The sequence below is a fragment of the Protopterus annectens genome, chromosome 15.part0, assembly GCF_019279795.1.
Source record: "Protopterus annectens isolate FY-2018-M chromosome 15.part0, PAN1.0, whole genome shotgun sequence".
Taxonomy (NCBI): Eukaryota; Metazoa; Chordata; order Ceratodontiformes; family Protopteridae; genus Protopterus; species Protopterus annectens.
The window spans coordinates 404,379,263-404,406,042 of NC_056749.1; positions in this window are offsets into that span (position 1 = coordinate 404,379,263).

Sequence of the window (26,780 nt, forward strand, 5' to 3'; positions counted from 1 at the left end):
TCTCTAGGAAGTGCTGATACAGATAAACAAGTGTCAGAGCCACTGACTAAAACTAAATGCCAAGAAATGCATAATAGCATCCTTCAGGAAGTCATTCACCCCTGGTAACTATCACTGACAACACTCCCCTTATAGATGACCCAGTAGTCAGGGACTTAGGGACACACACACAGTAATCTAACGTTTGACCACCACATGCCTATAGTGGTGAGGAAATCATTCTAGGCTGTGCAACTTATAAACAAAAGTATGGCATCTAGGACCAAGAAAGTCATTGTTCCACAGTATTCGGTATTCATCAGACCTATCATTGAATACAATGCCCCCTTTGGTATGCACCTAACCAAGCATATCCAACAACTGGAACGTCCACAGAGGTTCCTCACTAAAAGAATACAGGGAACAAGTAAAATGTTTTAAGCAGACCACCTAAAGGCCCTATCCCTGTATTCAGTCTCCTACAGGCTGCTGATAGGGATCTATACCTAGCATATAGGGCATTGTCAGGCCCCACTGATGAACCTCCTGCAAATCCATAAAACAAACAGCACCAGAATTACCCACTCTAAAGACTTAAATCTTGCCTGTGATATAAATAACACCTGCTGGAGAGAGTTATATATCCCAGAGACTACCCAGTAAATGGAACAGGCTTGCTCCCCATCCATGTGATGCAGAGTTCCTCCCTAACCCAATTCAAGTGCCACTTGGACAACTGGATGAGGAACAGGAAATTCATCCCTGGTTTGGCACTTATGTCTCTAATGGACACAGGCAACCTGTAAATGGTTCATCTCCCAGGCCTCTGCTTGTAAAGGTTTCATCTCGCAAGCCCCTTCTTACACTTATAAAGGGTACCAGAATTTGTCAGAGATTTGGGATGCATGGCTAGGCTTAAAAAGGCCCTTCCAGTCATTAGCTTAGTAAACACCTAGAAACTTGCATACCATTTTAGTAATAAGTATTAGTTCTCAAACAAACCCAGTTTCTGTGGAAAATGAGGTTGACTCATAAGAGCTTGCAACTTGGATACTCTTCTTGCAGAGATCAGAAAAAGAAGTCATGTCTTACCATAACGTTCCATCTGTATTGTTGATCCTCGTTCAGTCATTACGCATGGGTATCGGTTCTGACCTCGGAACCGAGCCAGCCATTTTCCAAGCTCGCATCAGTGTCAAACTCTCGAGCTAAACTCTTACCCACAATCTCCCTTTCCCTGTTACCTCGGATTGAGTTTACAAGTCAAAGAAGATAGAGGCTACCTCTGGTCAAATAACCTTAGAGAACCAGATGGTGAGATCCACTAGAAACCACAGGAGGGGGAAGGAGGGAGGGTCGTAATGACTGAACGAGGATCAACAATATAGATGGAACGTTATGGTAAGACATAATTTCTTTATCTGATATTGTTAATCCTTGTTCATTCCTTACATATGGGACAGAGTCCCCAGCTACCTCTATTCCTGGGAGGCTCTCATGGAAGGACATTCCTGAGCACCATAGAACTGAAAGATGCTCTTCCCCCTGGAGGCCAAATCCAATTTGTAATGACTGATGAAGGTATGAGGCATAGCCCAAGTTCCAGCTGCACAGATGTCATGTAAAGAAGCTATGGCATGGAAGGCAGCAGAAGTTGCCACCAACCTTGTTGAATGAGCTTTCATGGCAGTAGGCAACAAGATATTACGTTGTGTATAAATGAAGGTCACCCAGTCCTTCAACCATCTAGCTAATGTGACCTTAGCAACAGCAGATCCTAATCTAGGTCCAGAAAAGGCCAAAAATAACTGGTCAGATTTATGAAGGGACCTAGTCCTGTTTAAGTAAAAACGGATTTGCCTGTGGATATCTAGGGTATGTAGGCAATACTCTCCTCTGTTTGAATGATTGGGGAAGAAAACTGTCAATTCAATGGTTTGATTAATGGACATTTCAGAGATCACTTTTGGCAGAAATGATGGATTAGTTCTCAGAGACACTATATCTCTATGAAAAATCAAGTATGGACTCGATACATAAAGCTTGAAGCTCAGAAATACATCTGGCAGAAATAATGGCAACCAAAAACAAGGTTTTCCATGACGAATGCTTGAGGTCGCAAGAAGAGACTGGTTCGAAAGGTGGCATTGTCAGAGCTTGTAGAACTAATGATAAATCCCATGGTTGAATAGGTTCTCTAAAAGGTGGCTTCAGATGATTCACACCTTTTATGAAGGTCTTGCACAATGTGGGACATAAGAGAGGAATCTTGGACACCCTCATGAAAATTAGAAATTGCAGCCAAATGAACTCTAATGGTAGAGGCCGATAGACACTATTGGAAAAGGTCGGCCAGATAGTCTAGTATTATCGACACTGGTGCAGAGAAGGGATCTACTTTTGTTTATCCTTCAGCCAACAGGTAAATCTTTTCCACTTGCTCAGATAAGTAATTCTAGTGGAAGACTTATGAGATGCAATGAGAATGTCACTTACTGGTAAAGAAAGATCATTCTGCCTGGCAATCAAGGGAATTGGAGTAGCCAAGCTGTGAGCTTCAGGCTGTTCAAGTTGGGATGAATCAGGTTCTGTGGATGTGAGATCAACTCCGAGGTTGGATGGAGAATCCATGGTCGATCTAGTAGGTGAGGCCAAAGGAAGGGGAACCAAATCTGTCGAGGCCAATATGGGGATCACCTTGCTCTTCAACCGAAGGGCTTTCTTCAGAAACTGGGGAATGAGGGGAAAGGGTGGGAAATGCGTAAAGAAGACCCGAGGGCCAATTGTGGACTAGAGCGTCCCTGGGTGACTGTCCCAGAGGGGGAATCAGGGTGAAGTAGTTGCTGCATTAGTAGTTGGTCGGGGATGCAAAGAGGTCGCAGCAAGGATGGCCCCACCAGTGGAAGATCTCCGCCGCTATCAAGGGATTCAGGGACCACTCATGAGGTTGAAGAATGCACCTGCTGAATGTCTGCTATCACATTGGAACTCCCAGGAATGTGCATTGCTAGAAGAAAATGGTTGGTAGCCCATCACCCATTGTCATATCCTCATGGCCTCTCGACAAAGGGGGTAAGATTTGGTTCCACCTTGCTTGTTGATGTACCAGACCACTGCCATGTTGTCTGGTTGAATTGCAATTGTCCCAGGTGGCAGCAGCGGATGGACTACTTGCAATGCCAGAAGCACCGCCCTCAGCTCTAGGACATTTATATGCAGATGGGCCTCCAGTTAATACCAAGTGCCTTGGACTCTCTGTCCTTGACCTAGTCCCCCCCCCACCCCATCAGGAAGGCATCCGTAGTCACTGTGGCCTTGGGTTGCTGGGGGGAAAAGGGGCGAGACCTTTGTGACAGATTGTGTCTCATCCACCAATTTAAATCCTGTTTGCACCTGTGGGTTACTCGAATTATGGCTGAAAGAGGATGCTGAAAAGGATACCATTGGGTGAGCACAGTAGCCATTGTAGAAGCTTTGCGTGAAACCTGGCCCAGGGGACAATGGTGATGGAGGCTGCCATGGAACCCAACAGTTGTAGAATCGAGTGAGTCATAGATTTCTCCCTTGAAAGGATTGGAATCAGTTGTTGCTTTATCCTTAAAATTCTGTGCTCTGGAATGGCAGCTCTGCAGTTCTGTGTGTCCAAGATAACCCCTATGAATTCTGTCGACCGAGATGAGGTGAGATTGGATTTTTGCCAGGTTATGGTTATGCTTAGCCTTTGTGCATTGAGGAGAGAGTATGCCAGGGCTTCTTCCAGTAGATGTCTGGTGGGGGCAGAAATGAGTCAGTCGTCTAGGTATGGAAACACCTGGAATCCTTGATGTCGCAAGTGAGCTGTAACAACTGCCATGCACTTTGTGAACACTCTAGGGGCTGTAGAGAGTCCGAAGGGCAGTACTCTGAACTGGTAGTGACTGGCTCCTGCACGAAGTGCAGAAATCTTCTTGATGGCCTGTCCACGTTTATGTGGTAGTACGCATCTTTAAGATCTATCAAGCACATCCAATCGTCTTTTTCCAAAAGCGGGAGGATAGACTGTACTGTGACCATCCGGAATTTTTGTACTCTCACAAACTTGTTCAATACACAGATCCAAAAATGGTCTCCAGTCCCTGGTTTTCTTTGGCACCAAAAATAGTCTTGAATAGACTCCGGATCCTATCTGGTCTGGAGGGACTATTTGGATGACTCTCTTTCTTAGCAGCTTTTCTATCTCTAGTGCTGCTTCTTCCCTTTTACTGGGTGGAACATTGGGAAGTTTTTTTGAATGGACAGGACAAAGATCAAAGGGAATATGATAACCTCTGGTTATAATCATTTGTACCCAAGAATCGGTGATGATGGTTAGCCAGGCAGAAGGGTACAAGGAGAAACATCCCCCAACCACCTCCAGAGGAAAGGAGTTGGGCTGCTCTTCAGGAGCGCTGGTAGGACTGGCCAGGGAAAGAATCCCTGGAACCCTGGTTATGTGGACCCCCTCTGCCCCAAAAGCAGCGTCTTCCCTGTGAGTTTCCCCCTCTGCCTCTAGGGGAGAACTCGGCCTGTGTGTCACAGAAAGGACCCTGAAATTTCTTGAACCATATCTTCCCACTCTTTTGGTTTTGGGAGAAAGCAAGTTGAGGGGAAGAATAACGGACACCTATGGCAGAAAGGGTCTTACCGTCCTGTTCACATCTGGCCAGTGTGCTTTTAACTTTGGGTCCAAACAACGAGGAAGCCTCAATGGGAGTGTTAGGAAAAGAAGCCTTAAAGGGTTCCGCGAAATTGCACAAGCGCATCCAGGCATGTTGTCTCAAGACCGCAGCTGAACCTGCTGCTCTAGCTGCTCCTTCTGATGCGTGAGATATCAGTCGCATAGAGGAGTTAGATATTGACTCGATGGTGGCCAACTGAGAGGCCACTTTGTCACGGACCTCATCAGACATGGCACCAGCCAAGATTTCAGAGAGCTCAGAAATCAGATCCCTTTGAAGCCTGGTAAAGTGTGCCATATAATTCAGGGACCTGATAGTAAAAGTCGCTGATGCAAAGATGCGCTTCCCTATCCTGTCCAGGGCCTGGGACTTTGTTAGGTGGATGGACAGTCTGGCTTTCTTCTTCTGCCAGATCCTTTTTTGTTGTGGCCACCACCACCAAAGCATCCACAGGAAGACCTTTTGACCAATGGGGAACTGTAGCAGGAGAGGACAAAATCTTATCTGGCCTCTGGGGAATAGCTTCAACGGTGTCAGGAGCCTTCCAAGCATGCTGCACGATAAGCCAGACAAGTTCATCGGCAGGTGGAGTAACCCAGGAGGTAGGGGGCCAGACGCGAAAGGCCTGCAGAAACACAGATTCCTTAGAGGTCGGATTAGAGGACTGCCAGTCACCTCTCTGTATCAGGATTTTGAGGATATCACCAAAGGATACCTCAGAGGGTGACCGAGGGGATCCTTCCCCCTCATCAAAATATGTGTCTTCAGTGAGGGACTCCTTTGTGGAGTTCATGTGCTTCCTCTTACACAAACTTTTCCGGTGGACTTCCTCAGCAGGAGAAGCTGGGGAAGACAGCGTAAAAGGGGTTTCCTGTGGGAATATGTCCTGAGGCCCTTGCACCCGGTGTCCGCCCGGTGCAACTTGTGAAACCAGTGTACCAGAGGAGGGTGGAGGGATAGACAATCCAGTATCACCAGCAGCAGCGAAAGCCTTCTCCATCAGTTGGAAGGCTGGTCCACCTGAAGAGGAGTGAATGTCTAGGACAGGGGTCACCCCTCAACTAAGTGGCTCAGCCTGCCGTCCCGGAGTCCCTGAATGGCTGTGGAACAGCAAACTATGCATGTCACAACTGACATCCTGGGTTGTAGCAAAACTTTCCTGCCATGAAGGCAACTGCTGTTCCTTAGTGAGATCCATAAAGGGAACAGCAGAAGGGGAAGACTGTGCTATATTCCATGGACTTCAAAGGCAATGAAGGAGAAGAATAAGAAGGGGTCTTTGGAGACGGATGATCACCTCCCAAGGAAGGATAGTTCCTGGGGGGGGTGGGATACCTCTGGCCAAGAGCACCTGATCCACAAGACGCAACACATCATGTTCAGAAAGGCTTCTAGTGGACCTCACAGAGACTGAGGGAGAAACAGGCCTGTCCACAGAAGAGACAAACTCGGTGCCCATGTCACCAGCCTGCACAGAGAACAACGGTGCCAAGACAGACTGGACTATGGGTGTATGGACTGAAGAAGTCATCAGTGCCGAGGTCATGGTCTGCACCGACACAGGGATCGGTGCTGAAATGGTTTGTCGGTACTGAAGCTGGAACCAACAAAACTGGAGTCAACAATAAAGGTGTCGGTTCAGAGTAAGATGTTGGAGCCGACGTGGTCAAGGTCTGCGCTGACTGAACAGTCGGTGCTGATGCAGTGCTAATTGTCTGAACTGAGGAGCCCCTTGGTGCCGATATAGTGAAGGCTGCAGGAGAAGATGGAGCCGAGATCACTAATGGAGCCGAAAGCCTCAGTGCCAAAGGTCTAGGCACCGAAAGCACTGGGGCTGACTAAGTGAGCTCCGGAGCCAAAACTTTAGCCTTTGGTGGGAGTCCCCAGCCGGAGACAAAGGCAAAGATTTAGCCTTGGTAGGAACATCCAAGATTTTCTTATGGGCTCTAGGAGGGGTTCAGGCCTCCGACCAGAAATAGCCTCTGAAAAGGGAGATTTAAGTCATCCCTTTAGCAACAACTTGTTTTTCCTTTCCAACAAAGTTCTATTTGAAAAGTTTTCACAGATAGTACAGGGTGGGAAAACAGATAAGTGGGACGCTCCCAAACAATAAACGCACAAAGTGTGCATCAGAAGTAGGTAGTTTGTGTCCACAATCAGAACACCGTTTAAACCCCAGAATACCTTTCTTATCTGCCATAATAGCAAAATTAGAAAGTAGAAAAGGGTACCAGCAATGGTACAAAAGAATACCCGAAGGTATGAAAAAAAGGAAAGATTACCAACGTTGGTAAGGGGAGAATACCTCATGGTAAAAAGGTAGAGAAAAGAGAAGAAAACCTCAAGAAAATATGCGATGGGGTAAGAGACAACGAAATAGAAACTTTTCTGACAGAAAAGTAATATAAAGGACTATTATACAACAAATAACTGTACTTAGCTCAAGAGAAGCAGCTTGACACGACCGAATGGCAACGCGGCAAATGAAATCTGAGGTAACAGGGAGAGGGGGATTGTGGGTAAGAGTTTAGCTCAAGAGTTTGAAGCTGACGTGAGCTTGGAAAATGGCTGGCTCGGTTCCGAGGTCGGAACCGATACCCATGCGTAAGGAATGAACGAGGATTAACAATATCAGATCAATCAGTAAAAGTTTTCCATTTAAGAACTTCAAGTCAGCTAGATACTTTCATTTAAATGGAGAAATTGTTGCCTTCCTTGCACAAAATTAAGATCCCAAGGAGGTGCCCACTGGTTTTCTTTAAAGCTACTTATGAAAAACCACTTTCAAAAACATTTTGACAGGAGAATGTATTGAAAGAGGATCTATGGGCAAAAATAATGAAATAGCTGATAAATGGCCTCTCTTATGCCTCAAAGATTTAAAGGATAGCTCTCACAAATATTGTAAAAACAGAGCAATACTTGCCCTGAATGAGTGCTGGTAATGTTTGCTCCAACTAGAAAACTTTTTCCATTTGCTTATATGATTTTTTAGTACCAGACTTTCTTGTCCCCAATAGTACTTGCTGTACATCTACAGTAAATATGGACCAAAAGAGAATTACAGCCCCATCATTCAGGCAGTCAACTGAAGTTGACTGTGGTCGGGATTTATCAAGCATCTCTGTTCTTCTGTAAGTAGATCCATTTTGTGACAAAACGTGTGGTAATTGCCCTTGGTCATTTCCAAATGAAGGAAGAACCACTTGTGCCTGGATCAGGAGGGAGTCCTCAATGATCTTGTTGGATTTTTTCTGAATCTTCAGAACTACTGTGGATATCATTGGAAAGAGTGGAAAAGCATACACAGACATTTCTATTTGAGGAAAGGTCATCAGTCTTCCAGACCTTGTTGCATGGAGTCCTGGAGCAGTATTTTGCCAGCTGATTGTTCAAAAGAGGAGGCAAACAGTTCTACTTGAGGAACGCCCCACAGACTGATCAAATCTTGGAAGACCCTAATCTAGATTTATTTTCCATTCATAAAGGTCTGCCCTTATCCTGCTCAGTTTGTCTGCCACACAGCTTTGCTCAGATGGTATGTAGGACATCTGTAGAGCGAGACTATATTATGAAGTTATACCCAATCTAACATCGCTAATCTGCAAAGGGTGCAAGACCTAGTTCACCCTTGCTTGCTTATGTACCACATGACACAGGTGTTGTCTAGGATCACCTACAGAACACCTACAGCCCAAAACACAGTCACCCATATGGCCAACGCCATATGGTCAACACTCAATATCGACAGCGCCAGAACTTCACAAAAAAGGAAAATAAAATTTCCTTTTTTGTGCTAGCAGGGGGGCTCCACCCCCCCCCACACACACACACACACACACACACACACACCCGTACCTTTAATATACCAACTCCGAGATCGCACTACAGTGCAAGAATGGAAATTTTTCCATTCCGCACTATTAGGAGATAGCATTTCCCCATTGTTGATATTCTGAACGTCAACCATATGGTGTCGGCCATATGAGTGTCAGAATTGTGAGCTGTCGGCGTTCTGTATGGGACCCATTGTCTAACAACTTGAAGAGGTCCAAGAGACCTAACATGAGAGAGTTGAGTGCCTTGGTCAGGTTAAGCATCTCTTATAATTTATGTGTGTCTCTGTCCTTGGTGTACCAAACTTGTACTTTTATCCCTCTTGAAACTGCTCCCCAAGCAAATGCTGAGGAGTCTAGGGTGACTGCTTTGCAGCAGGAGGGGAACCTTAAGTTTATGGAAATATTTGCTGTCTCCACCAAGCGATTTCTCTGTCATACCCAAGAAATGGGATTTGAAAAGACAAAGGATGGTGCTGAGACCAAAGGGGCTTCAGATTCCATCATATTTTGCTCATGTGGAATCTTGCCAGGGGTATCATGAGAATCATAGATGCCACGAGACCCAAAAGCCTGTGGTATTCTCACAATAACCAGAGTCTTAGTAGAAAACCCTAGAAATAGATCTAAGTATAGATCTATTTTTTTTGTTGCAGAAAAGCTCTTTGAACTGAGGTGTCAAGAGACAACTCAGGAAAGGAAAGTTGTGTAAAATCTTACCATAACCTTAGATGTCCTTCTCTTTAATACTGCAGTATTCTACATGTTGGTTTACCCTTCTTCCTCTCCAGTTCTACTGGCCAGGTTTCCAAAGATTTTCAGTCCCTCTAGGTGCATCGGATATCTGACGTGGCAGCTGGAATGTGGGCCATAAAAGTGACGTCTGCACACACTAGCCCTCAGAACCTAAGAGGCCCCAGTCGGAGCCAGTCTTGTAAGGGCATAGCCTGTCCATTGTCACCCAGGAGAGCAAGCACAGTCTGACAAGAGGGGAAGGTGGGAGGGAAGAAATACTGCAACATGTAAGACAAGGACATCTAAGGTTATGGTAAGATTTTACACAACTTCTCTATGTCCTTCTATTCCAGTGTTGCAGTATTCTACATGCGGGTGGAGTGCCAAAGCTCACAGAGGATTGGGGGGGCTGGCCTGGATGATGTTTCCAGGAATCTGTGTGGGCTAGTCCTGGCAAACCCCACCCTAGCCCTGGAGATATGGTCTAATCTGTAGTGTTTGGTAAATGTGTGCACTGAGGACCAAATGGCTGCCTCAAGAATGGTATTAGTGTCCAGCCCTTGAAAAATGCTCCAGAAGAGGCTATTGCTCTGGTGGAGTGGCTTTGACATTGCCCTGCAAAGTCTTTCCATGGTGTAGGTAGCAGAATGAAATGGCCCTGGACATCCAGGCCAAGATGGTCTGTTTGCTCACGGCTTTCCCCAGGGCTCTAGGGTGGAAGGAGACAAACAGTTGGTTAGATTTCCTAAGGTTTGGTTTTATGAAGATAAAACCTTAGTTGTCTGTAGACATCTAAGGAATGAAGGACTCTCTCACTATCCCCCTGGGGATTAGGGAAGAAGGTAGGCAAGTGGATGGCCTGGTTCAATGATAGGTCATTCGCTACTTTAGGAGTGAATGACGGGTTAGTCCCGAGAGTCACCCTGTCCAGGAGGAAGATTAGAAAAGGTGGTGTGGCCATAAGAGCTTGCAATTCTGAGACCCTTCTGGCTGAGGTGAGGGCTACCAGTAGTTTTCCATGTGCAAAATCTTATGGGAGCTTTGTCTGCTGGCTCAAAGGGGGCTAGTGTGAATTTTTCTAATACATAGTTAAGATCCCAGGGGGGAGGGGAGGGTTTTCCAGGTGGCCTCAAGTGCAGTACCCCTTTTAGGAACAGTTTAGTGGGGAGTCTGGATGCAAGGGGAGACTCTAGAGGAAGGCAGGCAGAGATAGCAGGCAAATTGTGCTTTCACAGATGAGTATGACAGTCCTGTCTGCATAAGTTCACACAGGTAAGACAGGATTAGATGAATATCACTTTCCAGTGGGTCCAACTGTCTTTTGTGATACCAAATGGAAAAACTTTTTCATTTAGAGAGATAGGATTTCCTTGTGTTGGGTTTCCTGGCTTCCTGCAGGACAGTGAGCATGTCCTCATTATATAGGTGTCTGAATGGGATCAGAATCCTATCAGCCACAGGGTGAGGTGCAAGGATTTCCACCGTGGGTGTATCTGAGCCCCCTTGTTCTGTGTAAGCAGGTCCACTGAAGGGGGTAACTTGTGGTGATTGCCCTTGGACAGGTGAAGAAGAGGGAACCAGTGCTGTCTTGGCCAGTAGGGGGTCACTAACAAGATTGTGGGGGAGTCCTGCTGAATTTTCAGCAGGACCCTTTGTATCAGTGGGAAGAGGGAAATGCATACAGGAATTTCCCCTCCCAGGTCACAGAGAAGGCATCTGTTGCCAATGCCTTGGAGTCCGGTGTCCTGGTGCAGTATCCAGGAAGCTGCCAGTTTATGGAGGAGGCAAACAGGTCCATCTCTGGAATACCCCATTTGTGCACCATATACAGGAAAACATCCTTTTGCAGCATCCATTCATGGTTGTTTGAGGTGGTTCGGCTTAGGTAATCTGCCTGGTTGTTGTGCAGGGATGGGATGTAGGCTGCCTGGAGGGTGATCCCTTGTGTGGTAGCCAGTTCCCACACCTGCAGAGAAGGTAGGATTTGGTCCCTCCCTCCTTGTTGAGATACCATAGGACTGTGGTGTTGTCCGTGAATATCTTTAGAGGGCCCCGCTGTAGGCATGGCTGGCAGGCCTATAGAGCCAGAAGAATGGTCCTCATTTCTCACATTTATGTGGTCTTGTCTGAGTTTGTTTGTCCACAAACCTTGTACCTTCCTGCTCCCCCAGCCCATGTCTGAGACATCTGTGTACATGGTTTGGGAGGGAGAAGGTGGTCGCAGAGACAGACCTAGGTTTTGGACTATCTGAGCCACCCACCATCTCAGCTCCTGATGTAGGCAGGGGAATAATGGGATCCTGAAATGCAGTGGGTAGGAGTGCTGAGTCCACACTGACAGGAGGTACCATTGAAATTTCCTCATATGCATCCTTGTTAGGGGCAACATGGGGATGGTAGCCAGTCTGAGAAAGTGCCTTGCAGTCAATTCTGTTGATTGTATAGCAGTAATTTGGTGGTTCTGAAGGGATACCACCTTTTCTTCTGGAAGAACGGCCTTCATAAGGTCTGTTCTGATTCTGCAACCCAATATCCTGTGTAGGGTTGAGGTGGGACTTTGGGAAATTGATTAATAATCCTAGGATAACCAGAAGGTCCTGGGAATGGCTTAGAAGAGTTTCCCTGTCTATTGCCTGGACTAGGTGGTCATCTAGGTAAGGGAATATCTGAATTCCCTTTTCCCTGCAGAAGGTGATGACTGGAGCAAGGCATTTGATGAATATCCTGGGTACAGTAGAAAGCCCAAAGGGCAAGGCACAGAACTGAAAGTGACAAGGGCCCACCAGGAACCTCAGGTATTTCCTGAAGGCGGGCTTTATAGGTATGTGAAGGTAAGCATCCTTTATGCTCAGGGTTATCGTGAACTCTTGTGGAAGGATGAGTGAAAGAGTGGGTAGGGACAGCATCCTGAAAGTAGGAACCTTTAGGAAGAGGTTGAGGCGAGAGAGGTATAGAATTGCCCTCCATGGACCTTCCTTTCTGGGTGTCAAAAAGATTCTGGACTAGAATCCTTTTCTTTTTGCTTGTACCAGAATTAGCTCTATGATGCCCTAAAGAAGTAGGGTTTGTAGCACCTGATGAAGGAGGGGTAGTTGGACTGGATGGGGCTGTGGGATGCCCATCCTTGATGGGGGAGTGATCCAGGACATGAAGTAGCCATCCTGTAGGATGGACAGAACCCATTTGTCTGTGGTAATGAGTGACCACGCAGGGAGACAGTGAGAGAGATGGGTAGAAAGGGGGGTGGGGCTGAAATTTTGGCAGGCAGTCAGACACTACCTGCCCTATCAGGAAAGGGAGACCTTTGGCTGGAAGGCTGAATCGGCCTAGACAGAGGAGATCATCTTCTAGTGGGTCTTCTAGACCGGCAAGCAGCAGGTTTGGAAGATTTCCTGATAAACTGGGTCTTGGATGGGTAGTTCCTCTGGAACTTTGGAACAGGCAAGACCAGGATATGTTTCAAGTCCTGTAATTCTTTACCTTTCTGTTGTAAAAATTTGAAAAGGTCAGCCACATTTTCATCAAAAAGTGCTGAGTGTTCCAAAGGTACATCCAGGAGTTTGGCCCTGAAATTGTCTGGGAGAGGCTGTAGTCATAGCCATGAGTATCTCTAATACTAAAGCTGATACAGCTGACCTGGCTGAGGCTTCAGCTGCATCATAGCTACACCTCAATGAGTGTCTATTCACTTAAGAGATGAGAGCCATCAGGGAAAACAGGGAGGTTTTGGCTGCACAGTCAGGGATGTCTTCTAACTCTTTAGAGGCTTTGTCTAGGAGAGCTAAAGAGTATTTGGTCATATGCATTTGGTAGTTTCTGGTTGTAAATGAAAGGGTGGCTGAAATATAAATTCTCTTTCCCAACCTCTCCATGGTCTTGCTCTCTTTATCAACTAGGAAGATTGTAGTGGCAGGCAGCAGTTTGGAGGGCCTGTCCATAGAGATGGAAATGGTGGGATGGGTCAGCAGGGGGGGCATTTAAGGAGAAATTTCTCCACCTTAGGGACTTAATCTGTCTGCTCTCCAAGGAGCCAGAGGTTGGGAGTCCAGGCTAGTGGAGGCTGAGGCAAAGACATCCAGAAAGGCAGGTTGGATGGGGAGAATAGCAGGAGGACTGGGAGTGTCCATTTGGATGAGGTCATAAAACCTTTTCTGAACATCAGACATATCAGAGGATTGCCACTTAAAGTGGTCTTTCATTTTATTAATAGTTTCCCCAAATGTAAGATCCTCTACAGGGGAGTGAGGTTCAACAGAGCCCTCCTTAGGAGAGCCATATACCAAGGGGGATAAGATCTGGGAGGAGTAGGAAAGAGAATCCTCAGAGGAGTTAGATAATCCCTCTTCCTCGAGCTTTTCTATCCTCCTTTCCAGGGTTGGAGGTCGGGGACTAAGGAGGGGAGAAGCAGAGGGTTCTGCTGAAGGCCTAATGGTCATAAAGGCATTGAATAAGCTCTGGCTTAAGGCTTGCCAATCCAGCATGCTTTCAGAGGTAGGAATAAGGTGTCTTGTCTTGTTTTTTCTTCAAAGGCCTAGCTAGGGTTTGGTTAGGAATAGGCCTAGGGTCACCGATTGGAAGAGCAGAGGCAGGGTTCAGAGAACTCAAACCGAAAGCTGGTTCCTCCCCAGCATCTAGAGAAGGCGCTGGTAAAAGCTCTGTGGACGTGTCGTCCGCTCGAGATTTTGTAGCTTCCTCGGAGGTACCTGCTATATCTGTATCGGCAGATGCTGGATCCTCAGTCAAGCTAACATTGGCTACAGACTGAGGTATGGCAGAGAGAGGTGCAGAGGAAGAAGTAGGCTGAGAGGACTTGGCCTTCTTCCTAGGCAGTTCGGACAGCCTCCATTCCTAGTGCACTTTCAAGTGTTGATTTTCTAAGTACAGGTTTAACTAAAACAGAGTAAAAAGGTCACACAGATATAACTGGTTAAAAACCACAAAGAAAAATCTAGCAAAGCTAGACTTCTGTGTGATACCTTAAACCTCTTGCATCAGAGGCCTAATGGGATATATGCAAATCACCCTTTAAGGATATCAGGTGTTTCAGCTAAATGGCAATTCTGAATGTCCATGACTTTCTTTTTTAAATCTATTTATGGACAATTTCAGGCCATTAAAGCCAAATCCCTCTAGCTGTGAACATGCATGTTTCTGCCTTCTTATGACATCAGCACAGCAGAAGAAGTTGGAAACACAGGGTTGTCGTACCCAGGAGATATCCATAAACATTAGGGTGTCTACAAAATATCCCAACTAACTAAAAGAGAGTAAAAAGGTCACACAGATAAAGTACAGTTTTGTACCTACCATAAATGTAGATGTTCGAGGATTCCATTGCTGCAGTCCTTACTATTGGGTATAGTCCGCATCCAGTCGGCCCGAATACCAGAGTATAAATTCGCCGGTCAGGCGCATTAGACGTCAGGGTACTAATGCGCATGACCGGCGTCATATCCTCAGTCTTTTCTTGCCCCAGATGTCAGAAGACCCTAAAAAGACAAGGCCCAAAATACCTGTACCAAAACATGAACAATATATACAAAAATAGAAGCAGGTAAACTCACCTACACAACCACCCCTAAACACAGAGGGAAGGAGGGAGGTATGGACTGCAGCAATGGAATCCTCGAACATCTACATTTATGGTAGGTACAAACTGTACTATGTTCTTCGTTCCATTGCTGCAGTCCTTACTATTGGGTAGAATCCCAAAGCAGAGGTAAGGGAGGCTGGCAAATCATAAAGAAGCAGGAGCTGACAACATGCCTTGCAAAACAGCTGTGGCAAACCAGCCCTAGACTTAGAGTAGATAGGAAGGTGATAATGCTTAGAGAAAGTATGCACTGAACTCCAAGTAGCTGCTTCCAAAATATCCTTAGTTGCCACCCCGTAGAAATGCTGTTGAAGTGGCAGTAGCCCTAGTGGAATGAGGCCTAATCCCAGCTGGAACCTCCTTGCCATGATGGGAATAACAAAATGCAATGCAAAAGCCAATCCACCTAGAAATAGTTTGTTTTGACACAGGCTTGCCCTGAACTCAAAGCAAAAGAAACAAACAACTGCTGAGACTGCCTAAAATCCTTAGTCCTGCTTAAGTAATAACGCATTGCCTGTGTACATCTAAAGTATGCAAAATCTTTTCCCTTTATTTTGGGGTCTGCATAAAAAGTAGGCAAATGAATAGTTTGGTTTAAAGCCACACTAGAAACCACCTTAGGCATAAAGGAAGGATTAGTACGTAATGATACCCTATCCTTATGGAAAACCAAAAGGGCTCGACTGCCATAAGGGCCTGCAACTCAGACACCCTTCTTGCAGAAGTAATAGCCAAAAAAAGCAGTCTTCCATGACAAATATTTCAATTCAGCAGTAGCCGCAGGCTCAAAAGGTTGTAGAGTAAGTTTTTCCAACACAAAACTGAGATCCCAAGCAGGAGTAGGAGCTCTAATGGGGTCTGATATTTTTGCCTCTAAGAAACTGCTTGAACAAAGGATGCGAAAACAATGGTGGGTCACAATCATAGTGAGCTGAGATTGCTGCAGCATGAATCTTAATGGAAGAGAAGGACAGACCCTTGTCCAGTAACTCAGTAAGATATTGAAGAGCCATACTCAAATTAGGCTCAGAAATCTCCAAATTCTTTGCTTTACTCCAAAATAAAAATCTCTTCCATTTTGCTGCGTACACTTTCCTTGTACTAGGTCTTCTAGCTTCCCTAATCACATTTAAAACTTGTTGAGGAAGTTGAGACCTGCTGTGTTTCAACACAGAATATGCCAGGCTGTCAGATGAAGAGAGTGAAGCTTGACATTGAGCAGATGACCGTCCTGCTGGGAAAACAGATGTGGAATCAAAGGTTAAGGCCATGGAGGCTTCTTTACCAGACTCCGTAGTAGGGTACCAGTGTTGCCAAGGCCAATCTGGAGCTATCAAAATCATCCTTGGCCTGTCCTGTCTGACCTTTAACAGTACCTTTGGAAGAAGAGGCAGAGGTGGAAAGGCATACACATGAAGGTTTGTCCAACTGAAAAACAGAGCATCCACTTTCCAAGCTGTGTGATGAAACCCCTTTGTGCAAAACTGTGGCAGCTGGTGGTTTAGTGGAGAAGCGAACAGATCTATGTCTGGAGTTCCCCACGACACTGTCAATTTCTGAAATACATGAAGATCCAGTTTCCACTTGTGGGGATCCATGATTTGTCTGCTTAACACATCTGCTAAGGAGTTCTGTGCTCCTGGCAGAAACCTTGCCTGAAGAGTTAGGTGCAAGCTCTCCCATAAAATCATCGCTCGCCTGCATAGAGGATAAGAATGTGTTCCCGCTTGTTTGTTGAAGTACCACATGACAGTTGTGTTGTCTGTTAGAATCAACACCTGCCCTGGAAGAAGTAACTCCTTGAAAGCCAGCAATGCGAACTGGACTGCTAACATCTCCTTCATGTTGATATGTAGATGCTGTAGTCTGGCAGGCCACTTGTCTTGTATCCACTTTCCATTTAGATGAGCTCCCAAGCAATGTCTGAGGCATCTGTCGGTAAAATCTGACTCCGCCTCTGGCCGGTCAAGAGAGTCCCTTGTTTAGGTGACATTCCTGAGCCCACCACAAAAATTCTCTTTGAAGGCAAGGTATTATTTGAATGACAGTGTCTAAATCCTGGCAGTGCTGTGTCCATACATTTTTGAGATACCATTGTAACTTCCTCATATGCAGTTTGGCATTGGGAAGCACCAGAATACAAGATGCCATGAACCCTAATGCTTGAAGGACTGTCTCTGCAGTCAGCACGGACTGATGAGATAGTTGATGGAAGTAAAGTGATAGACTCTTTTGTTTGTCCGGGGTTAAAAGGCCATCTGGGCTGCTGTATTCAGTCTCACACCCAGAAAGCACATGTCTTGAGAGGGTACTAGACTGGACTTTATTTCGTTCACAGAATACCCTAGGCATCTTAGCACTGCTATAAGATATTCCAGATGCTGTAGAAGGTCTTCCTTTTCTTGAGCCAGAATCAGGCAGTCGTCTAAATAAGGATAGATTTGAAGTCCTTGTAGCCTGAAGTAAGCTATCACTGGAGCCAGAACCTTTGTGAATACTCTGGGCGCAGTAGATAAGCCAAAGGGCAATGCAGAGAACTGATAATGAGAATTTCCAGCTCGAAACCGCAGATACTTCCTGTAACTTAGCCTGATAGGCACATGAAGGTAAGCTTCCTTGAGAACTAAAGTTACCATCCAGTGATCTTTGCCCAGTAGGGGTAAAAGCTGTTGTAATGTCAACATCTTGAACTTGGGAATGTCCAGATAAGTGTTGAGGAGAGATAAATCCAAAAGCAGTCTCCACGTGTTCTTTGGTACTAGGAACATGCGAGAATAAAATCCTAGGCCCCTTTCTGATACAGGGACTGGCTGAATGATGTCCAACACCCATCTGTCTTGAGTAATTAAATCCCAATTTTCTTTGAAAAGAGACAGTCGTCCTTCCAAAGGAGCTGCCAGACGAGAATCTACTGGCAGCTGAAAAGGCAGGTCATCGGGTCAGTTTAAAGGACTGACCCTGCCCTCACCAGAAGTCTGAGCAGGTGAACTCCTGTTCTAGGCCTAAAGAACCTTGAGCCCTGCCCCTACCACGTCTAGACCTACCCTAGACTGGGAATCATAAGCAGGATATGTCCACCCTTAGCAGGCCAATTTCTACTAAACTTGGTGGCTGTACCTGCAAAAATCTTTAACAGTTTGCATAGACTTAGCTTTGTCCTCCATTTTCTTTAAAACTGCTTCCACAGGTGAACCAAACAACACATCAGACTGTAAAGGAGCATCCAAAATCCGTGTCTTAACATGCTCAGCCAAATTTTGATCCCTCAACCAGGCATGCCTGCGAAGAACAGAACTAGTGGCAGCCACCTCGAGGAGGCCTGCACAGCATCAAAACCACATTGCAAAGAATGCTTGCCCACTTGTTCAGACACATAAACTAAATCCAGCAAGTCTTTACAATCAATACCTTCCGCCAAAGCATCCACCTTAGATTTCAATTGTGAAAGGAGATAATTTTGATATTTCAGCATGTGAAACTGACAATTCAACGCCTCATGGCTAGAGTGGAAGAAGTATACACTTTCTTACCCCACCTATCTAACGCCCTTGCCTCTTTGTCAGTGGGAACAGGATTTTTAACCACAGAGGCCTTAACACCTTTAGGCCCCTGAGAAACAGTTTCTGGGTCCGCCCTAGGACTCTTAAACAAATACTTATGAGCTTCGGGCACCCTATAGTACCTATCAGGTTTAACAGGAGCAGGAGGCAAAGAATCAGGGTTCAGGGAAGCCTCTGCAAGAACATCTTCCACCACATTCAACACAGGAGGTATAGCTAAGGGCCTATGCTGGGGTAAAACAAGAATTCCCTAAGTCTCTTCCTGGAATCAGAGTAATCCTGGCCTTCCCATTTAAAGTGCTCCCTCATGGAATGCAGAGTCTCTGAAAAGAAAATCCTCAGGAGGAGAAGCAAGGAGTGGCATCATCCACATCAGAATCAGAATAATGAGGATACTCCTGCAAATCTTCCGCAGAAGACTCAGAAGCCCCTGAACCCTGTTCAAAACTGTCAAACTCTGGTTCCACTCTAGGCCTCTTATCAGGAGGGCCCATAGAACCCCTAATCATAGTAATCAAATCTTCTGCCATTTTAAGCATATGTTTCTTAGGTACAGAACCCGAAGGCTAGGAGAAGCCCTACTGAAGCTGAAGTTGGCCTACCTCTAAAAGAAGTTTTGGCAACAGAAGGAGAGGCTCTAACTACTTTGGGAAGAGAGGGAAGAATAGTTACCTGAGAAGCGCCCTCAGCCTGGCCTGCCTCCTGAGAGGGTACATCCTGTAAAAGTAAAGTTTCTGCCTGAGACTCCATAGAAACTCCTGGCAAAACCTCTGGCTCCACTGAGTTCTAAAGAACCGACGTCCGGGACTGCCGGTTCATCAACCCTAGGCTTCGCTGTTTTGTCCTTGCGCTTGACGAAAGCGGGGCGGAGCATCCGACGGCATTTTATAATTGCAACGCTTCCCAAACACTAATCTGGCACAGTCTAACCTCCTCTTAATAGTGCGTTTGTTAAACCTAGCACAAGAGCGGCAACCAACAACGTCGTGCTCAGGCCCTAAACAAGGTATACACAATGTATGGTAATCCCTATGAGGTATTTGTTTCCCACAAGAAATACAGTTATTCACTTTTCTGACATCCGTTAAATACTGAGGCAAGAAAAACCAAAATGTTCCCAACGGGTACTTAGCCAACTCTGATTCGGTCTGAAACTCCGGTTTCGAAATATTTCAGAACGCCAACCTGCACTCGCAAAACTGCTTCTGCATCGGACCACGGCAAAAGACTGAGGATATGACGCCGGTCATGCGATTAGTACCCTGACGATTGACGCCGAGTCCTAATCGCCCGACGTCAGCCTTATACTCTGGTATTCGGGCCGACTGGATGCGGACTATACCCAATAGTAAGGACTGCAGCAATGGAAAACGAAGAACATCCAACTTGTTAAAAAACACAAAAAGGAAAATCTAGCAAAGCTATACTTCTGCGTGATACCTTAAACCTCTTGTATCAGAAGCCTCATGGGATATATGCAAATCATCCTGTTTTTTTAACCAGCTGGTTATCTATGTGACCTTTTTACTCTGTTTTAGTTTGTTAGTTGGGATATTTTGTAGACACCCTTATGTTTATGGATATCAGCTGGGTACAACAACCCTGTGTTTCCAAAGGTCAAACATTCTTCTTGTGCTGTGCTGATGATGTCATAAGAAGGCAGAAACATGCATGCCCACAGCTAGAGGGGTTTGGCTTTAATGGCCTGAAACTGTCCATAAATGGACTTAAAATGATAGTAAAAGAAAAAAAAAAAGTCATGGACATTCAGAATTGCCATTTAACTGAAACACCGGATATCCTTAAAGGGTGATTTGCATACATCCCATGAGGCCTCTGATGCAAGAGGTTTAAGTACAGGTTTAGGGTTAGCAAATGTAAGGTCGTCTGGACAAATGGCGCACTTCTCATGGTCGTGTTCCCTGCCTAGACAAAAGAGACACTGATCATGCATGTCTTTGTGGGGAATCTGCTGACCACACTTGCCCTTGCTGGATGACATTAACAGACTATAATAAACAACAAATAGGACTTTAAGAATCCCCAACGGGGTACTTGAGTCATTTTCAATCAGATGTCTGTGAGAAGCAGGAGCACTTGGTATATGACTGGCAGCTGAAAAGTTTTGAGGGCTGTTGTGTGCAGACATAACTTTTATGGCCCACATTCCAGCTGCCATGTCAGATGTCCGATGCAGTTAGAGGGACTAATAATTTTTGGAAATCTGGCCAGTAGAACTGGAGAGGAAGAAGGGTAAACAACATTGGAATAGGACATCACAATACAGAGTGAAGGAGCCAGACTTTTGAATGTTCTCTTGGAAGTACAGCTTGTGCAATTGGATTTCATACCCTGGTGAGAGACTTCTTACATTTTGAAAGACTCTGCCAAAATAAGCAAGTTATGTATTGAAAAATGTGGATACCATATAGCCTGCAATCAGCTATAATGGGTTCCAGACACTTTGAACACTCTTGCTGCAGTGGATAGTCAAATGGGTAAGACAGAAAACTGATAATGGGATCCAGGCACAAAACCTTAAGAAATGCTTGAAGCCTGGATGAATAGGGATGTGATAAACATCTTTTACATCTAGTGTTAACATGACACTTGAATGAGGAACTGGTAACGGGTTGCAAAAGGACAGCATTTTGAAAATATGCACTCTAAAAGGTTATATACTTACCATAACACTCCATGTGTTGTCCATTTTCATTCTTCAACTGATGGGTTGGGATCCAATCCCTTGGATCCAGCTCAGCTGTCGCTAAAGCTCGTGGCAACCAAATACTCAAGTTTGTCCCTTACCCATAACGCATTAACCCTGTTACCTCAGAACTTTTTTTTTTTTTTGCCCAAAAGGAAATATTAACTAAGCATAGTAAAGGAGCTGAAGACCAGCATGCAGTCAGTGCATGAAAAGACTACATCTGGAGTTCTATACCAAGGATGGTGATGTCCCCTAAAGACTCGATCTTCCAGACGTTTGCAAAGAATGGGGGTTGGTGGGTAGGGAGTTGAAGAATGAAAATGAACACAGATGGAACAATAGGGCAAGTACATAACGTCTTTATCTGATGCTGTCTAGTTTCACTATCCTCAAAAAATGGGGCAGAGTCCTCAGCTAAAATCCGGGGTGAAAGATGTTCCTGAGCACAGTGGAACCAAATGATGTTCTACTGCTAGAGATCAGATCCAATTTGTAATGTGTAACAAAGGTATGGGGGAGTCGCCCAAGTAGCTGCTGCACATATGTCTTCCATGCACGTCCTAGGAAGAAAAACTGAAGACGTTGCCATGGATCTAGTTGAATGAGCTCCATACTGGTTGCTGTAATGCAGCATCCAATTTTTTATAAATAAGTGATGTACAATCAGTTAGCCGTCTGAAAGTACTTCTGACATAGCAAATCAAAACCAAGAAAATCTAAAGGTATTACAGTGCTAGGAGTCTAAACAAAAACCTCCACTCCCTAGAAGCTCTCTTTACCATAGAGAATGCTGACATCTGTGCAGTCACTGAGACATGGTTTAAAGCTGTGGAGAGCACACCAACAGTGCAAGGTTATAATGCCTTCCACGCATTTAGGCCAGCTACTTCACAGGCAGGGAGTAAAGGTGGAGGTGTCTATTTACATCAAAAATAAATATATTTCAAGGCTGGTCAAACAGGACAATGCACTTGAGCTGCTCCATGTTTAAATCACCACAGGCAAAAGCCAATACCACTTCCTGGCAAGCTATAGGTCCCCCTCTATGACCCAGGAAACCCATACCATGTATGTAAACTTGTTAGAAACATTAACCATCCAACTGAATACTATATTCATGGGTGACTTTAATTACCCCACTATTAACTGGGAATCCTATATAACACCAAATATACATGCACAGAGATTCCTGGATTTTGTAAACACAAACTCCCTCGACTAGACAGTCACTACTCCAACCAGGGGTGCAACCATACTGGATCTGGTCCTCACTAATATGGGAGAGTGCTGCACACCCCTGACTGTAATGTCTTCCCTGGTAAGGTCAGATCACAAAATGGCCTCCTTTGAAGTAAAAATAAATCCTGGACCCCCAGCTAAACCTGAAATATTCAAGAACTATGCTAAGGCTAACCTCCTGTTAAGTGAGAACCTGGCAAAACTTCAAGTCCCCATAAACTCTGAGAACACTGCTTCCTATGGAGAACTGTTAACAGAAACTCCATACAAGCATGTTGATAGCTGCAGAGGCAGCCATACCTACCAGAAAGAAGTACAGAACTAACTCCAAAAACAAGCCACCTTGGTGGAATCACAAAATCACTAGACTGTATAACACGAGGAAGAAAATCATGGCAAAAATTAGGAGGTGCAGCACCCAGCAGGATAAAAGCACTTTCATCAAACTAAACAACTCAGAGGACAAATAAAGTCTACCAAAGCAAACTTTGAGGTAAGTTTGGCCTCCCAGGCAAAGGACAACTACAAAGCATTCTTTAGCTATGAGCGCAACCTCAAAGGCAATACACAATTGTTTGCAGAGTTCATTGTAAATGGAGCCACCTATACTGAGCCAGAAGATATAGCAAAACCCCTGGCTGATATATTCAGCTCCAACTTTACCCCTCTCTCTCCCCTCAACCTTCCCTCAAGAAATATCATCCAATATAACTCCCCCTACTATCACTAGGGAACAGGTCCTTAATGCGTTGTCTCAGACCAAGAACATTGCATCAATGGGCCCAGACAATATCACAGGATGCCTTCTAAATAGGATGAAACATGACCTATCAGGGCCTCTGGAATTATTAACTGTAACCTCCAAACAGGCTTGTTGACTCATGAATGTAGAAATGCAACTCAGCCCTCAGCACAAAGGTGGGCCATCTACAGACCCCGGAAACTACAGACCCATAAGTCTCACTAGTCTTATATGTAAAGCCATGGAAAGAATTATTATGGAGATGATCAATAGAGATATAGTAAACTTCCAGACACTGGACCCAACCCAGTTTGGTTTAATCAAGGGCAGATCATGCCTACTCAACCTGGTTTACTTCTTTGAGAAAGTCACCAAAGCAATGGATGAGGGCAAATTGGGTCACACTGCCTACCTTGACCTGGCCAAGGCATTTGACAATACCCCACTCGGGCATTGTTGACAAACTCAAAAGGTTAGGTACAAACCCATATATCACCTGGTGGATAGCAAACTAGCTCACAGACAGGACCCAGAAAGTTAGAATTGGGGAGTCCACCTCTACAAAGAGACCAATCACAAGTGGAGTCCCCCAGGGATCAGTCCTTAAGTCATCCATCCTGGGTAACTATCATATTGACAACGCACCCTTTAGAGCTGACCCAGTAGCCAAGGACTTAGGGACACACACAGAGATAGTAATCTAGCCTTTGACCATCATGTGTCTACAGTGGTGAGGAAATCATTCTATGTTGCACAACTTATAAACAAAAGTATGGCATCTAAGTCCAAGGAAGTCCATGTTGCACTGTTTTTGTCTTTCATCAGACCTATCGAGTACAATGCCCCCTTTGGTATATACCTAACCAGGCATATCCAACAACTGGAATGTCCATAGACATTCCTCACTAAAAGAATACAGGACATAAGTAAAATGTTCTATGCAGACCGCCTTAAGGCCCTATCCCTGTATTCTGTCTCCTACAGGCTTTTGAGGGGAGATCTATGCCTGGCATAAAGGGCATTGTCAGACCCCACTCTGATAGATCTCCTGCATATCAACAAAGTGAACAGCACCAGAATTACCCATTCTAAAGACTTAAACCTTGTCTGTGATAGAACTAGGACCAGCTGGAGAGATAGGTATGTATCCCAGAGACTACCTCGTCTATGTAACAGGCTCCCCATCCATGTGCAGCAGAGTTCCTCCCTTACCCAATTCAAGTGCAACTTGGACAATTGGATGGGAAACAAAAAAAAATCATCCCTGGTTTGGCACCTATGTCTCTAATGCAAACAGGTAACCTGTAAATGGTTCATCTCCTAGGCCCCTGCTTAGACTTATCAAGGGCATCGGTACTTGTCAGAGATTTGGGATGCATGGCTAGGCTTAAAAAGGTCCTTCTGGTCGTTAGCCAAGTAAACACCTATGAACCTAAACAAGACATGTTTCCTTGGAATAACTGTGTTATTCAAGTATTTTTTGAGAGACTCAAAAGAAAGTGAATATACAGTTCTATACATAGACTGCAAAAGATTATTTGTTAAAAACGTTTTGCTCTGAAGTGAAAAGTATTGTGAAAATTCATAATAGAGGTTTATGGACTGGAGCTTAGGACTGTAATGTCATTCTAAAGATAGAAAATGATAAAATTGTTCATATTCCAAGTAATGATAAATGTGCAAGGAAGTAGAGTGGTGGTTTGATACTGGAGTAAACCAAAAACATGTTTCCTTTGTGGGAAGAAGGGTCATTTTATGAGTAACTGTGATAAAAGGTGTGTGTGGGGCTTTTGGTCATGACACTAGAAGATGTACTAGTAATAAATGTGAAAAGCAGAACAGTTAAGGGAAGTAGGTGATACGGAACTTAATGTAGAAAAGAAAAATGAAGAAGAAAATTTGGAATTGAAGTTACATGATAGAAATAAAGAAAATGCTTTGATATCATCAGCGGAAACAAATTACAGAAGTAAATGAAATAGAGGGTGAGGTTGAATTAGAATCAGATGCAAGTGACGATAAAGAAACTGAATGGAAAATAATTTTAAAAATTTCTATAGGGAAGAGATGGAAAGAAAGAAAAAGGAAGACACAGGATTCAGGTATGAAAGTTAAAACATGGGAAATGGGTAGAGTAATAAAATAATTTCATTTACATTAAGGAGGAGGCGCGCAAATAATCTTAGAATATTATTAGTTCACATAAATAGTGTTAAAGGTTGGTCAGGAGAAATGGTATTTTGGAATGGTGTAATACTTGAGGTAGACACAATTGTGTTAGATGTTGGGGGTTAACAAAAGATGAGAGAGAGTACAAACAGAGAATTTATGGAAAGGAGTATAATTTGGAATTTTAGGTAATGGACGGCCGTAGTGGTGCAGCGGTTAGCGTTGTCACCTCACAACAAGAGGCTCTCTGGTTCGATATTTGGCTGGGGTGTCTTCATGTCCTCCTTGTGGTCGTGTGTGCTTCCTCCAGGTGCTCCGGTTTCCTCCCACATCCCCAAAGACATGCTGCAAGTGGATTGGACCCACTAAAATTGGCCCTAGGCATGAGTGCGTGGGTGTGTGCGCCTTCTGTGGAAAGTTGGGCGCTGGGCTGGCAACGACACCGTAAAACTCCACTGCCAATCAAGAGCAGACAAGGTGATCCACTGTGGCGACCCCTAACCAGGAAAAGCCAAGAGAGAGAGATATAATGGCTACTAGAAAACTTGTTTTCCAAGTTATTTAAGGTCAGACTTGGCTGCTGGTTCAAAGAGAGAGAATGTATAAATGCCTGCAGTACCAGATTGAAGCCCCATGGGGGAGTAGGGTCTTTAAAGGGAGGTCTTAAAAGAAAATTGCCTTTCAAGAAAGCTCTACACAGCTTATGACAGGTTACTGACAACCCTTCAAATCCAGTGTGAAAGTTTGATACTGCTGCTAGCTGAACTTCAACGGTTGAGGAACTAGCTCCTAATTAAAAAGTAGGGGCAAAAATTCAAGGATGTCATGTATATGAGCTGAAAAAGGTTCAACATGATTTTGATGTGCCCAATATACAAATCCTTTTCATTTACTGGAAGAGTTTACATGTTGAAGGTTTATGTGAAGATAAAAGTACATCTCAGACAGGGGAAGAGAGCATAGGCTATCTAGCTATTAACAGAATTGGAGAAGCCAGACCATCAGCCTGAGGTTTGATATGACTGGATGGATCATGGCTGTCAGGTGAGATAGGTGGCCTAGAATTGGATCCAGAATCCAAGGTTGCTGAAGTAAGTGAGGCCAAAGGAAGGGGAACCAAATCTGTTGAGGCCAGTAGGTTGCAATGAGGAGGACTTTACTCCAACATAACAGCTTTCAGTAGGAATTCTAGAATTAGTGGTAGGCATAAAGTAGACTGGGGAGCCAATCGTGAATGAGAGCATCCTTCAGTGATTGCCCCTGTGGGGGAGTAGGGCAAAGTAGCTGCTACTTGTGTTGTTTAGGAGAGAAGCAAAAAGGTCACAGGAAGGCTGGCCCCACTGATGAAAAATCATTTCAGTCATGTTCTTGAGAGACCACTAGTCAGGTAGAGAAATGTACCTGTTCAGCTTATCTGCTATCACATTGGACTTCCCCAGAATGTGTGTTGCTATTAGAAAGTGGTTGGATGAGATCTCCCATTGTCACTCACTGAGCAATTCGACACAAGGGGCAAG